This window comes from Megascapheus bottae, chromosome 25 (assembly GCF_031878675.1).
Source record: "Megascapheus bottae isolate mThoBot1 chromosome 25, mThoBot2.hap1, whole genome shotgun sequence".
Taxonomy (NCBI): domain Eukaryota; kingdom Metazoa; phylum Chordata; class Mammalia; order Rodentia; family Geomyidae; genus Megascapheus; species Megascapheus bottae.
In genome coordinates, this window is record NC_143533.1 from 8,954,778 (window position 1) to 8,969,129 (window position 14,352).

The window sequence follows — 14,352 nt, forward strand, 5'->3', positions numbered from 1 at the left end:
GTTATCTTTCTTCAGAACATGGCCCCATGGCATCTGAGCCCATGCACTGCTAAGCCCTAGAGATTTGTATTGGCTTAGAATCGGCCTCCCCACCCTCCCGGGTTGTCATGGTGACGATGCTTAGGCCCCGGGGCTTGGTGATTCAGTGACTCATGCCCCAAACAGGAGCACTCTCCCTAAACCCCTGCATAGCTCCCCATGTTTTTCCCCAATGCCCTCCTTTCTACTCCATCCCAGTGCCCAGTTTTCCATCTCTTGTCTTTTGTTTGTTTTTCTCTTTGTCAGTCTCTCCCCCCCCCCCCCCCGCCCCCATGGGTTTCTGTTTGTTTCCAAACTGTCTGGGACTATGTGCCATGCAGACAGTGTCCTGGGCTGCCTCTACCCTGATCTGGTTAGAAAAGGCCCCCACTCCTTTGCATGCATCTCCAACCTGACACTGGGCGCATGCAGAGGAAAAAACAAAATATCCCACATTCCAAAACAAGATAGAAACTGCCATCTCCACCCACTCTGCTGGCGCCCTTCTCCACCTGGAAAGGCTTTTCTGAAAATGTCCAGTGTTCCGCGGCAGGGTCCATAGATTGGAGGAGAAGTGAGGCTTTACTGAGAGTACTTCGTGTCACTCATTGGAACTATGCAGTATTAGGGGAAAAAAATCTTGCAACTGGGCACTGATAACTCACACCTATAATCCTAGCTACTTTGAAGGCTGAGATCTGAGGATCCAGGTTCAAAGCCAGCCCAGACAGAAAAGTCCTTGAGACTTTTTTTTTTTGTCAGTCCTGGGGCTTGAACTCAGGGAACTGTCCTCTGAGCTTCTTTTGCTCAATGCTAGCACTCTACCACTTGAGGTACCACACTACTTCAGCCTTTTTCTGTGTAGGTAGTCCTGAGGAATCATGGAAAAGAGCAAGAAAAATGTGAGTCAGGTATCAGTGGCTCATGCCTACAATCTCAGCTATTCAGGAGCCTGAGGACCTCAGTTCAAAGCCAGCCAAGCCCCAAAGAAAAGTTTATGAGGCTCTTATCCCCAATTAACCATCAAAAGCCACAGGTGAGTCTGTGAGTCCAGTGTTAGAGTGGCAGCCTTGAGTGAAAAAGCTAAAGGACAAAAGGACAGCTCCTTAACCCCGAGTTCAAGCTTCAGCTTTGGCATAGGAAAAAAAAAAGTTTGCTGAGTGAATGGATGAAAACGGAGTGAAATGGATGAAAAGATGCAAAAAAACTCCTCCCAGGATAGTGGAGAGTAATGGTAGATTGTCACCCAAAACGGGATTAAATTATACTTGAGAAGAAAATAATAAACAAGGCACTGTGGGTAGGTGATGTGGCTTGGTTTCCAGGAATCCCATTTGTTCCCAGCAGAAAAGTATATTTGGGGTTGGGGGGAGGAGCTGATGAGATGCGTGAGGCAGAATCTTGTGCTGCATTTAAAAATTATAATGGTGTTGAGAAAGGTCCAACTATTGGTTTGATGGTTTATTCATACTTTTTTGGTTGTTGGTTGGACTTGAACTCAAGTTCATGACCTCTTTGTGTTCCAGGCTAGTGTTCTACCACTTGAGCCATAACGCCACTTCTAGCTTTTGAGTGGTTAATTGGAGATAAGAGTCTGAGCGGTGCTGGTGGCTCATGCCTGTAACCCTAGCTACTCAGGAGGCTGAGATGTGAGGATCACGGTTCAAAGCCAGCCCAGTCACAAAACGACCTGACACTCTTATCTCCAATTAACCTCTAGAAAATGGGAAGTGGGGCTTGGCTCAAGGGTAGGGTGGTAGCCTTAAGCTGAAGTGCCAAGGGACAATGCCCAGGCTGAGGGGTAGGGCAGTAGCCTTGAACTGAAGAGCTCGGGGACAGCACTGAGGCCAAGTTCAAGCCTCATGACCTACAAAAAAAAAAAAAAGAGTCTGGGGTGGGGGGTGGTCTTTTCTGTCCAAGCTGGATTTGAACAGCGATCTTCAGGTCTCAGCCTACTGAATAGCTAAGACTAGGTGTGAGCCAACCAGGCCAGCTGCTGATTGGTTTTTGAGACACTATAACTCAGGGTAGTCTTGAACTCATCATCTTCCTGCCTCAGTCCTGAGTTCACATCTGGTTGCCCTGTCCCTCTTCATCACTGCAGAATCAGGAGGCAAATTCAGAGACTCACATGGCATTGAATGAGAGGCAGTTGGGCGTGTGTGGGGGGAGGGTCTCCCCCCCCTCCCCGCCTTGTTCAGAGCTCAGCCTGATCTGATTAGGGCTTCTCTGACACCATGTATCCAGGGATTTCCAACAGCCAAGTCCTCCCGATGCTCTGAAACGTTTGGACATGAGAGAATAAACGCCTCTCCCTGTCTGAGTCTGGCCATCTGTATGGAGCCTCATTCCTGTCTTGGCTGTACTGGCCGCTGGGGCTGCAGCCCCCGTGTCCACTTCCAGCAGCAGCCTGGGGGACCTGCCAAGGGGAAGGGGAGGAAGAAGAGGTTACTGAGCATGTCCAGGTTAGACAGGACATTCCTATTTGACCAGGGATTGTACCAGGTACTTCAGCCAGAAGCCCCTTTGGACACAGCCTTGTGTTTGTGATGACAGTTGTCAGTAAAGAGGAAATAAATAGGCCACTGTCCCTGAGATCCCAGCCCCTTCACCTCTGCTGAATCTGTGGTCAACCCATCTAAACAACTGATTTTTTGTGAGTCCTGGGGCTTGAACTCAGGGCCTGGGTGCTGTCCCTGAGCTCTTTTGCTCAAGTCTAGTGTTCTACCCTTTTGAGCCACAGCTCTCCTTCTGGTTTTCTTCTGGTTCATTAGAGATAAGCGTCTCCTAAACTTTCTTGCCTGGACTGGCTTTGAACTGTAATCCTCAGAGCTCAGCCTCCTGTGTAGCTAGGATTACAGGTCTGAGCCATCAGTGCGCAGAGCATCAATAGCTGGTTTCGTAGAAGTAGACACTGACAGTTAGGATAGAAGTAAGATTAGAAGCTGCCGTCTTTCGTTCTTACAGCCTGCTAACTCTGGACCTTGTGGCTGCAGTGACGAGCTTGTGGTTTGGGACATAGCGTGTTTTCATCCTCCGTCTGTTTTGGAGATCAGGCTGTTGGTGAAGCCATTTCCTGAGGAAGAAGGCCCCTTGGCAAAGCATTTCGCCAGGTGCTCCTAAATCATCGCATCGGAAACAGAGCTGGGGCAACAGCGCCTATGTGGGGCTCTGCCATTACCCAGAGTGAAGCCCAACCTGGACTTGGCGAGACTACAAGAAAGCAGCCTCAACACTCCCCATCTGCTTTTTTGACACTGCGATTGTGGGGGAGATTGCAGGGCTGGACCAATTCCTCTAGGAGCCCCTGAAATGCAGACAAAAGAGGTGGGAGCAGACAGTGTGGGATTCCTCGGGGGGGGGGTCTCTGTGGGCAGGTGTCTCCCCCCTTCCCTGCCCCTGAGTCTGTCTCAGGCCAATGGCTCTGCTTTTGGGTGGATCAGAGGCAGTTTATGCCGTTCATCTGGCTTTGGCTGTGTTGCTGCTTAAGAGCTGGGTTCTAGGTAGACATGCTGTGGACTGAGACTAGTGTGACTCCATGTCACTGTGGATGTACACCTGTGGATGGGGTCTCTCTGTGTTCTCTTCTCCTCTTCCTCCTCCCTCCTCATTTTCTTCTTCCCCTGAGCCCTCCCCTCTCTTCATCTTCTTCCATCTCATCTTCATCTTGAATTCAGGGTGTAGTGCCATCCCTTAGCTATTTCACAGAGGCTGACACTCTACAGTTAAGCCACAACTCCATGTATGGCTTTTTTGGGGGGGGATTTATTGGAGATAAGAGTCTCATGGACTTTTTCTCCAGGCTGGCCTTGAACCACAGCACTCAAATCTCAGCCTCCTGAGTAGCAGTACTTTACAGGTGTGAGTCACCAGCACCCAGCCTGGCTGTGATTTTTATTTATTTATTTATTTATTTTGCCAGTCCTGGGCTTGGGCTCAGGGCCTGAGCACTGTCCTTGGACTTTCTCAAGGCTACAGCTCTACCACTTGAGCCTCGGCACCACTTCCAGCTTTTTTCAATGTATATGGTACCAAGGAATCGAACTCTGGTCTTCGTGCATGCTAGGCAAGCACTCTACCACTAGGCCAAACTCCCGGCCCTGGTGATTTTTTTTTTTTAATATGGTTGCAGGACTTGAACTCAGGGCCTGGACACTGTCCTTGAGCTTTTGTGCTCAAGGCTAGCACTCTAGGACTTTGAACAACCGCTTCACTTCTGGTTTTTGAGTAGTTAATTGGAGATAAGTCTCTTGGGTTGGCTCTGGCTGTGATTTCAGTGGAAGCTTCTTTCTCCACCTCTCCTCCCCTCCCTCTGATTTGGACCCATTGAATCTTCCCAGTCTATGGCATACATACACATAAGCAGGGTGAAACACAACTTGAACTTTCCTCCTGCCTGACTCCGCCCCCAGCCCCTGGGTGGGTGGGCGGGGCTACAAGAGACCCTGGACTCAGCAGAATCTGTCTCAAAGCAGAGCTGGGTCAGGTCAGGCCTCAGCTCCCAGACATGCCTGCACCTGCCCGCCCAACCCCAGCAGTGACCAGGACAGCCAGGGCAGCTGTTTGCCATGCCTGATAACTGTGGGGGGGGGGGAGGAGAGGATCACCCTCCTGCTGATATAGGTGATTTTAGGATCTTGGATTACATGATTCCTGTCCCCTCTAGAAGGGCTGAGTTCTAGCTGGGAGCCCACACGAGATGCGTTTTGGGAAGGCAGGGGAGAGTTCTCCTCCAGCAGGGTGTCCATCCTGGGAAACCCCTGGATCCGGTTAAAGCTGGCAGCTATCTGGGGCTCTCCTGAAATATCCATGACCTGCAGAGAATGAGGGAGGGGTCCAGGGTGCAGCTGCGGTTGCTGAGCTGGGAGCCGCTGTGGGAGTGAGTTTAGGGTGGCCCTCAGGCCCTGGGGCAGGCTGGGAGAGGGCCTTCCCTCCCGTTCCCTCACAGGCCACTGAGGTGTGGTTTGGGGGTCTCCTAGCTCTAGAGATTTACCAAAGAGATGGGAATAACTTAGTTTGCAAAAGACCTTCTGGGAGGAGGTTCCCCCCCCCCCCCAATTATTCTAGAGCTTGAACTCAGAGTCTGCGTACTGTCCCTAAGCCTCTTGATACTCAAGGCTAGCACTGTACCACTTGAGTCACGCCGCCACTTCGGGCTTTTTCTGAGTAGTTTATTGGAGAGAAGAGTCTCACAGACTTTATGCCTGGATTGGCTTTGAACTGTGATCCTCAGATCTCAGCCTCCTGAGTACCAAGGATTATAGACGTGAGCCACCAGTACTGGGCAAAACTGCGTGTGTGTGTGTGTGTGTGTGTGTGTGTGTGATTAAGAGTCTCACAGACTTTCCTACCCTACCTGGCTTCAAGGCTCAATCCTCAAATCTCAGCCTCCGGAGTAGCTGGGATTACAGGTATGAGCCACCAGTGCCTTCCTTAAACTGGGAATTTTCCTATTGAAAAGAAGAAAAATTATTTAATTTTTTTTTCTAACATAAATGAGACATTGGCCAAAGTAATGTGTTTAAGGAAATTTCTGCTTCATACTGGCCAGGACAGGGAATGTCTGGTTACAGCTTTGCTGACAGCCAGGGTCTTTGTAAGTAAACAGGCCGCCTCTGAGGGCCACCCTGAGCTCATTTCCGTCTACAGTGTGAGAGAGGATGATGTCACTGGGAACGGGACCTCTGGGTCATGGAGTTTGTCTGAGAACGAGATGGAAGGCTCTCTGGTCAGGTGGTGGCTGTCCACTTACTCTGAACAGCTGTTTTCCCCACCAGCCTCTTGGATGCCTTTCTCTGCTTGGCCTAAGGAAACACCCCAAGCATATTTGGGGTTCCCCAGTAGAAGGTCTTCTTGGGGTATCCTGGCATGCATAGTCCAGTTCCACTAACCTGGAAGGCCTCTGGGGAGCTGGGCCTGGCGCAAAGGAAGGCTGGGAGGAAAGAAATGGACTCTTAAGAGTGGAAGTTCAGGTCCTGCCATTCGTGCAGAGTGGACAGTGAGTGGCAACGTGCGTGGTGGCCTCTGTCCTGGGACAGTGACTTCTTGTCCCTCAGGAGAGTTTCCATGATCACAGAGCACTAGTCTGGGGTGGTTGGGCAGGGACAGAGAGGAAGCCACAAAGCTTTCTCTGTCCCTCCTCCTCAGCCCCCAGGTGAGGCTTTTATGGGATAGAACCACTGCCAGAGGGTCAGGAAGGTTCCACAGCTTCTCTCCAGCCCCCGCTCCACCCCTATTTCACCTCCTGGCAAGAGAGGATGTAGCAGTGAGACTCTGAAGTACACACATGGCCAGAAGTTTCTGGGAGGAAGGCTTCCCTCCTCCTCCTCCTCTTCCCCCTTCTCCTCCTCCTCCTCCTCCTCCTCCTCCTCCTCCTCCTCCTCTTCCTCCTCCCTTTCTTCCTTCTCCTCCTCTCATTCATGGGACTTGAACTCACAGCCTGGGCACTGTCCCTGATGTCTTTTGTTCAAGGGTAGCAGTCTACCACTTTCAGCCACAGTGACACTTGTGGTTTTTTGGGGGTTCATTGAGGATAAGCGTCTCAAAAACTTTCCAGCCAGGTTAGCTTTAGAACTGTGATCCCAGCCTCCTGAGTAGCCAGGATTGCAGGCGTGAGCCATCAGCATCTGGTCTAAGTCGTCGTCTTTGGGTTTCCCTGAGGAATTCATAGATTTTTTTTTCCCCAGACACACAGACTTATTCCACATAGCAAGCAGCCGACTCAGTATTTTCGGGGGGGTGGGTGGAGAGGGCACCTGGTTCAGGATGATTCCAAACCTCACACAATAGACTTGCAGGAAAATCACCGATAGGGCTGGGTGTGGTAGCTCATATCTATAATCCCAGCAGTAGCGAGGTGAAGATCAAGAGGATTATGTTTTAAGGCCAGCTCAGGCAAAATGGTAGTGAGACACCCACGTCAATCAACAAGCTGGGAGTTGTGGTGTATGTCTGTGTATACTATTTCCATTGTTTCCCAACTATGGTAGAAGACTCTTGGTCCAGGCTAACCAGGGTAAAACAAAACACAAAAGCTAACAAACTATCTGAACAACGGAACCAAAAAGGCTGGTGTGTACCTCTCTAGGAAGCACAAAGCTTTGAATTTCAACTCTAGAAGCAACCACCAGAACAAAACCAAACCAAACCTGTCCCACTAGTGAGTAACTAAGCAGTAAGTCAATGAATCGATCAGGTGTACTTTCTCCTTCAATAGTCATTTGCCACCTGGCTTGTGTCAAACCTTGTGCTGGATACCAGCAGGAACAAGATGGACAAGATACTGGCTTTTGGAGAGCTGCCAAGAAGGAAACAAGAATGACAGAGTGTGATCTATGTATTTTACATCCTGAAGGAAATAGAAGGAATTCTGTGGGAGACAGCACCCTGCAGACCTTACTTTTATGAAATGGCCAGGGAAGATTCTAGACACGATGAAAAATGGGATTGAGGATGAGAAAGGAGAAGAAAGAAGGAAGGAAAGAAAGGAAATACAACTTACTCTAGGAGTTGGAGGTGTGGCTGAGGTGGTAGAATACCAGCCAATAAGCAAAACCATCAAATACCAAGTTCAAGTCCTATTCTTGGGCAAAAATAGCAAGAGCACCACCACCAAAGAATGAGAAAGGAACTATGGGAATTGTTCTCCAAGAGAAGGGACAGGCAATGCTGAGCACTTGAGGAGGCGAAGAGCTTGGTCTAATCTGGAGTAAGCAGAAGAACCTTGTGGATGGAGCCTGGGCGTGGGGTAAGGTGGGGAGATGAGCTGGGGTGGGAGGTGGGGGGTAGAAGAAGTCAGTTAGGGCCTTGAGTGTCCCAGGGAATGTCGCAGCTGTGAGGCGAAGACACTGAGGGCTCTAAACGAATGTATGAAACACAGTTAAGAAGAAATAGACTAAAAAAACAAATGGGCACAGACTCACGCCTGTCTTCCTAGCTACTCAGGAGGCTGAGATCGGAGGATCGTGGTTTGAAGCCACTCTTATTTCCAATGACCCAGTAGGAAACTAGAAGTAGTACTGTGGCTTAAAGTGGTAGAGTGCTGCTAGCCTTGAGCAGAAGAGCTCAGGGATAGCATCCAGGCCTCGAGTTCAAGGCCCACGATTGCCAGAAAAGAAAAAAGAAAGAAAACCAGATTTTAAACCACCTTGGCTTCCCGTGGGACCATGGAGCTTTCCCTGGCTGGGATGACATTTCTGTCACCCCTTCTTCTGTGGGTTGGGCTGTGGCTGCTCCAAGACCCAGAACACGGGTGGGTCACCTCCATTGGTTCTTCTCCCTGGACAGACGCGCCCTTTGGTGAGGGGGTGGAAGCATTTTTGAGGTGAAATGTTGTATAACCGCCAGGAGTGGAAAATATTAACAGGTCACTGGCGCCAACAAGGTTCGCCTCAGGGCCAGAAAGTACAGGGAAAAGGAGGGATGTCCTTTTGATGGGGGACCCAGGGACAAGAGGGGGGTCAGCCAGGAGCCACCCACATCCTTTCTCCCAGGTTACCTCTATCTTCAGAGACAGAGCAAGCTTTTCCTGGTTTCCCAGGCCGCATGGAAGTCCTGGGTTTCCCCTTGCACTCTAAGGAGGATCCATTGAGGAAGGGGCTATCTGTGTGTGTGTGTGTGTGTGTGTGTGTGTGTGTGTGTGTGTGTGTGTGTGTGTGTACTGGTCCTGGAACTTGAACTCAGGGCCTAGGCATTGTCCCTGAGCTTTTTTTTTTCTTTTTCTTCTCCCCCCCCCCCCACCCCATCGATGGTGAGGCTTGAACTCTGGGCTGTCCCTGAGCACTTCAGCTCAAGGCTACCGCCCTACCGCTTGAGCCATGGCACCACTTCTGGTTTTCTGGTGGTTAATTGGAGATAAGAATCTCCCGGATGTTTTAGTGCCCAGGCTGGCTTTGAATTGTAATCCTCAGACCTCAGCCTCCTGAATATCTTGGATTATAGGCATAAACCACGGCACCCGGCTCTTTTCTCTGCCACCAGGAATTCTTGTCCATTCCCTGTTACCTTGTATGTCTGAGGTGTATATGATAGGAGTGGAAGAAAAGAGGCCTTTGGGGACAGTAAACCTATTTGCATGTGTCTCTGTTAATCTCTTTCCAAACACACAGCCAATATGCTCAAATGCCAGCCTCCAGATTTGTGTTACCGCTCACAGGTATTTATTTGTAACAAAACTCAGCCTAAGTACCGATCACTTCCTCTTGGTACCTTCCTGGTAGCCCTCAGTCAAGCTAACTGTTCCTCTGCTGTTCCACTAGCTTCTCTCCCACCCTCGAATTCTCCTCCAACATGAAGACTGTTAGAAAAATAGAAGAGAAAAGAAGGAAACAGGTTGGACTCAATCTCAACAGGCTAGGACTGCAGCGAGGGACTTAGATTGTTCCCGCAGGTACAGAGGCTGTGTCCAGGGGGTGGGCTTGGAGTCAAGGTTTTTATAGGATCTGAGCTAGCAGACAGGGGTTACATGAGTTTAGTATATGGGGGTGCCTGCAGGTATGGGCAGAAAATAGAATAAGTATTCCCTTACCCAAGGTCTCAAGCCTTTTTTTTCTTTTAATATTCAAACAGCTCTACATCTGTCTTGCTTAGACAGTTTGACTTTCACAGGATACAGTTTTTAGTCTTCTGAGCTCCTAACCTTTCTTGACCTCACAGCTTGGCCTTAGAGTCTTATAGGCGAGGCCCACAATGGAATATTGTTTACAGCCAGGCTCAGGTTGGGTTGCCCTGCCTGTGTCAGGCAGTCTGTGCTTATCTTTGGTGACATGTGTGACATCTATCAATCTCATTCTACTGACATTGCTTTTTTGTTTGTTTGATGGGTCATGGGGCTTGAACTCTGGGCCTAGATGCTGTTCCTGAGCTCTTCAACTGAAAGCCGGCACTTCTACCATGTGAAGCCACAGCTCCACTTCTAGTTTTCTGATAGTTAATTGGAAATAACAGCCTTTCCTAGTCAGGCTGGAGGAGAGAAGCACTTGATACATTTTATCCATCTTGGCATGCCAGCACCCAGAGTGTTTTGACAGCCCACCCTTTTTTAAAGTAGTCCTACTCAGTACCAACGTGGCTCATGCCTAGAAGCCTTGCTACTCTGCAGGCTGAGATCTGAGGATCAGGTTTCAAAGCCAGCCCAGGTGGAAAAGTCCAAAAGACTCTTATCTCTAGTGAACTAAAGTAGCCAGATGAAGCTGTGGCTCAAAAAATAGAGCACTAGCCTTGGGGAGGGGGGAAGGCTCTACTAGGCTCTTGTGACTCACACCTGTAATCCTAGCTACTATGGAGTCTGAGATCTGATGAACACAGTTCAAAGCCACCCCTGGCAGAGATTCTTATCTCTACTCCAATAAACTACCAAACAAAGTGGAACTGCACTCAAGTAGTAGAGCACTAGCCTTGAGTTAAAAAAGAAGCTCAGGAGCTGGCCTCCTTCTCCTCCCCCTCCTTCTCCTCTTCCTCCTTCTCCCCCTCCTTCTCCTTCTCCTCCTCCTCCTCCTCTTTCCTTCTTCTTCTGGGTATTAAATTCAAGATTTTATGCTTACTGAGTAAGTACCCCATCCCTTGAGCCACACCTTCAGCCACATTTTTTGCCAGTCCTGGGGCTTGAACTCAAGGCCTGGGCACTGTCCTTGGACACTTTTTGCTCAAGACTAATCCTCTGCCACTTGAGCCATGGCACCACTTCCGGCTTTTTCTTAGTGGTACCAAGGAATCAAACCCAGGGCTTATTTTCATGGTAGGCCTTGCTTTATATTAACCTCACTTGGACTGTGATCCTCCTATTTGTACTTCCCTGAGTTGTTGAGAATAACAGGTATATATACTATTATACCCAGCCACTGCTTAAGATGGAGTCTCTCAACATTTTATGCTTGGATTGGCCTTGAACCATGATTCCCAAGTAGCTAGAATTACAAGCTTGAGCCACTGCACCTGGCTTTCGTTTTTTTCTAAACCAGCCTTGTTGGTCTTATGGTTTCACTCTGGCCTTCCTCATCAAATTCCTTTGAGCTATGATTTCTTCTTTTCTCTCCCCCATGTGCTGTGTCTGCTGCAATTCCAGGGATCACTGAAGCTAGGATTGGCTGGGTGCTAATCCAAATTGCACATCAGAATCAGTTATCTGCTGAGCGCTCGTGGCTCATACCTGTAATCTTACCTACTGAATGAGGCTGAGAGCTGAAGATTAGGGTTCAAAGCCAGCCCAGGCAGGAAAGCATGTGAAACTCTTTCATTTTTATATGTTGTCAGTACTGGGGCTTGAACTCAGGGCCTAGGTGCTATCCTGGAGCTTCTTTGCTCAAGGCTAGAGCTCTACCACTTGGGTCACAGTGCTGCTTCTGTTTTTTTTTTTTTTCTGTGTAGCTTATTGGAGACAAACTTTCCTGTCTTTATTGGCTTTGAACCTCAAATCTCAGCCTCCTGAATAGGTAGGATTACAGGTGTGAGCCACTGCTTCCCAGCTGTGAGATTCTTATCTCCACTAAAAAACTGCAAAAAAAAAAAAATCCAATCAATGTATGTGAAGCAATGCACCCTCTATCTGGTAAATATAATGTAACCCTTCTATTAATTACAATAAAATATATGGGAAAAAATGGAGCAGTAGTTCAAGTGGTAGAGGGCTAGCCTTGAGTAAAAGACACAGAGGACAGAGCCCAGGCCCTCAGTTCAAGCCCTAGGACTGATATTAAAAAAAAAAAAAAAATCAGTAACCTAACAGCTAGTACTAGATGGCTGACTTCCAAGCTCTTGGTTTTCTCCTGTCCTTTTGTTCTAGATCTTGTGGTTCAGCCTGTCTGTCTGTCTGTCTGTCTGTGTGATCCTCAAACTAGCAAAGTTCACATAAGCCCCAGTCAACTCAGACATCTGCTGTCAAAGCTACGGCTGAAGCTACCACGCTGGTCACTTCACTCTGACAAGTTGGATGAGGCTGGAGCCAATTCCAGGCCTATTTGGCCCAAGGACTGGTGGCTAGGAAGGGAGATAAGGCTTCAGGAGAGAAAGCAAGGGAGATCTATGCCCTGTGTCTGCTTGGAGCCAGGTGCTACTAAACATCCTTTCTCCATCCCAGCGATCCCTGTCGAGGGTGATCAATGCTCAGAGAAAATGGAACTGCCAAGCCCCTGCTTAAGCACACATCGGCTACATAGAAACAGGAGGCCCCAGGCACGTGCACGTGCACACGAGAATCTTTAGCCCTGTTGCATGATGGGATTGTTGCCATGGGAGGATGCTTCCATCTCTCTTCTGAAGGTTTTCCAGCGCCCAGCCTTGAGCCTGCTTGTTCTGAATGGGAGCTCAGTGAGGGTAGGTGGAAAGAGTAACTCTGTGGGCCACAGGCCCTACCTCTAGAAGCTGGCACAAAGCAGGAAGCCCAGGCCTGATGGGTTGAACCTGTGATCTGATGCCAGACTCGGGGTGCTCCCGCTCTGGTTCCTAGAGCATTTCCCTTTTCATCCTTTGCTTCCAACGGGGGCATCTAGTCTATGACTAAGAATCATCAAATAACCAGCAAAAAAAAAATTGCAAGTGGAGGGATGTCTGAATTGGTAGCCACAAAAGCTGAGAGACAGCACCAAGGCCCTGAGTTCAGCCACAGAAGACCCTATCTGAAAAAAAATAACTAAAGCAAAAAAGGGCTGGGGTTTGTAGCTGACGTAAAGGAAGACTTATAGCAAGCACAGAGCCTTAGCTTCAAATTCTAGTATTTTTTTTTTTGCCAGTCCTGGGACTTGAACTCAGGACCTGGGCTCTGTCTCTGAGTTTCTTTTGCTCAAGGCTAGCAGCCTACCACTTTGAGCCACAATGCTACTTCTACTTCTGGCTTTTTCTGTTTTATGTGGTACTGAGGAATCAAACCTGGGGCTTCATGCATGCTAGGCAAGCGCTCCTCCATTAAGCCACATTCCCAGCCACTTGGAATGATTCTAATGCATGCTAAGGTTATAGATCCACGCCCCAAGATGCCTCCTGCTTGGGTCCAGAGAGTGGATGGTGAAGCCTGGATGCACAGGCTGCAGCTCAGGCTCCCTGATGTGAGACACATGCTCACTACTCGTTCCTGGGTACATATGTGAGCCTGCAGCGGAGTCTTGGAAATCCATACCCGGAGGGCTCCCTGGTCCCTCTGGAAACAGGCAGATACCTGGATGGAAGTGGGAAGGGAACAAGGTAGATCTAATCCACATCCCACCATGCCCTTTGTCCTTTATTCCTTCCGAGGTTCCCTGATTGCTAACTCAGAGGCCAGAGAGGATGAGTGGCTACCCAACTGAGACCAGACATACCCAGTCATGAAGTCAAAGTAGCCTGGGTGCCTGAGAGCCGTAGAATATAGAATATATATTCCATATATTCCACACACACATCTATATCTATCTAAATGCATGTATGTGTGTCTATATGTCGTCCTTTAACTGCATGGGAGAACGGGGGCCAGAGGGATGGGGGGGCAGTCAGCAGGCAAAGCTTAGGCAAGGACATACTATGCCTGAGCCATCAAATGCTACCCAGATGTAGAATTCCCCCTTGTTCCTTTCCCAGTGGGTTGTGCCACTGTGCCCAGTCCACCTTCTGATCCCAGTCTCCCTGGCTTGGTGTGTGGCTCTGCAGACAGCCACCCACCTGGTCCCTCTCCAGGCTCTGCAGAATCTCCACTCCTACCCTCAGGGTTCTGGATGGGGAATGTGGCCTGTAAGAACTGCAGGGGACCGGGGAAAGGGAGGGAGGCTCGCCCTCGGATCTGGTTTCTGTGCTGTTTCCTGTGGCTAGCGGCCGTGGGCTGAGCCACCAGCTGTGCTATATAAGGCCTGCTGGCTGGGCGGCAGGACAGGCGAAGGCTGGGACCCTGTCAGCTGACAAGTCGTGTTCAGGACCTGGTGAGCCCAACTTCTAAGACCCTCTCCTTCATCCCCTGCTCTTCAGCGCCTTTGAAGTGTTCTTTCTCTCCATTAGCCTGAAGCTCTCTTTCTCCCCACGGGAGATCAAGACATTCCCTCCATCCCCAATGGATCTTCATACCAGACAGATAGCCAGTCCCACCCGTGTGTGTGTGTGTGTGTGTGTGTGTGTACACGTGTGCACATATGTACGTTGTTCAACAGCTCTCCTTAAGGAGCGCGGGCTGGGGGACTAAGCACAGGAATGACGGGTTGTAGAGAAATCGCTCCATGGGCTGCCAGATGGGAAATGGGTTTTCCAGAAATGTCTTAGGAACCCCTCTGGCCTCTCAGCTCTGCAGAAGTGTGGACTAAGGATTCCCCGATCTCTCCCTGCTTACAGAGAGATCCTTTGCACTAATGGGAGGCTGCACCCTTCTGGGCTGGGGGATCA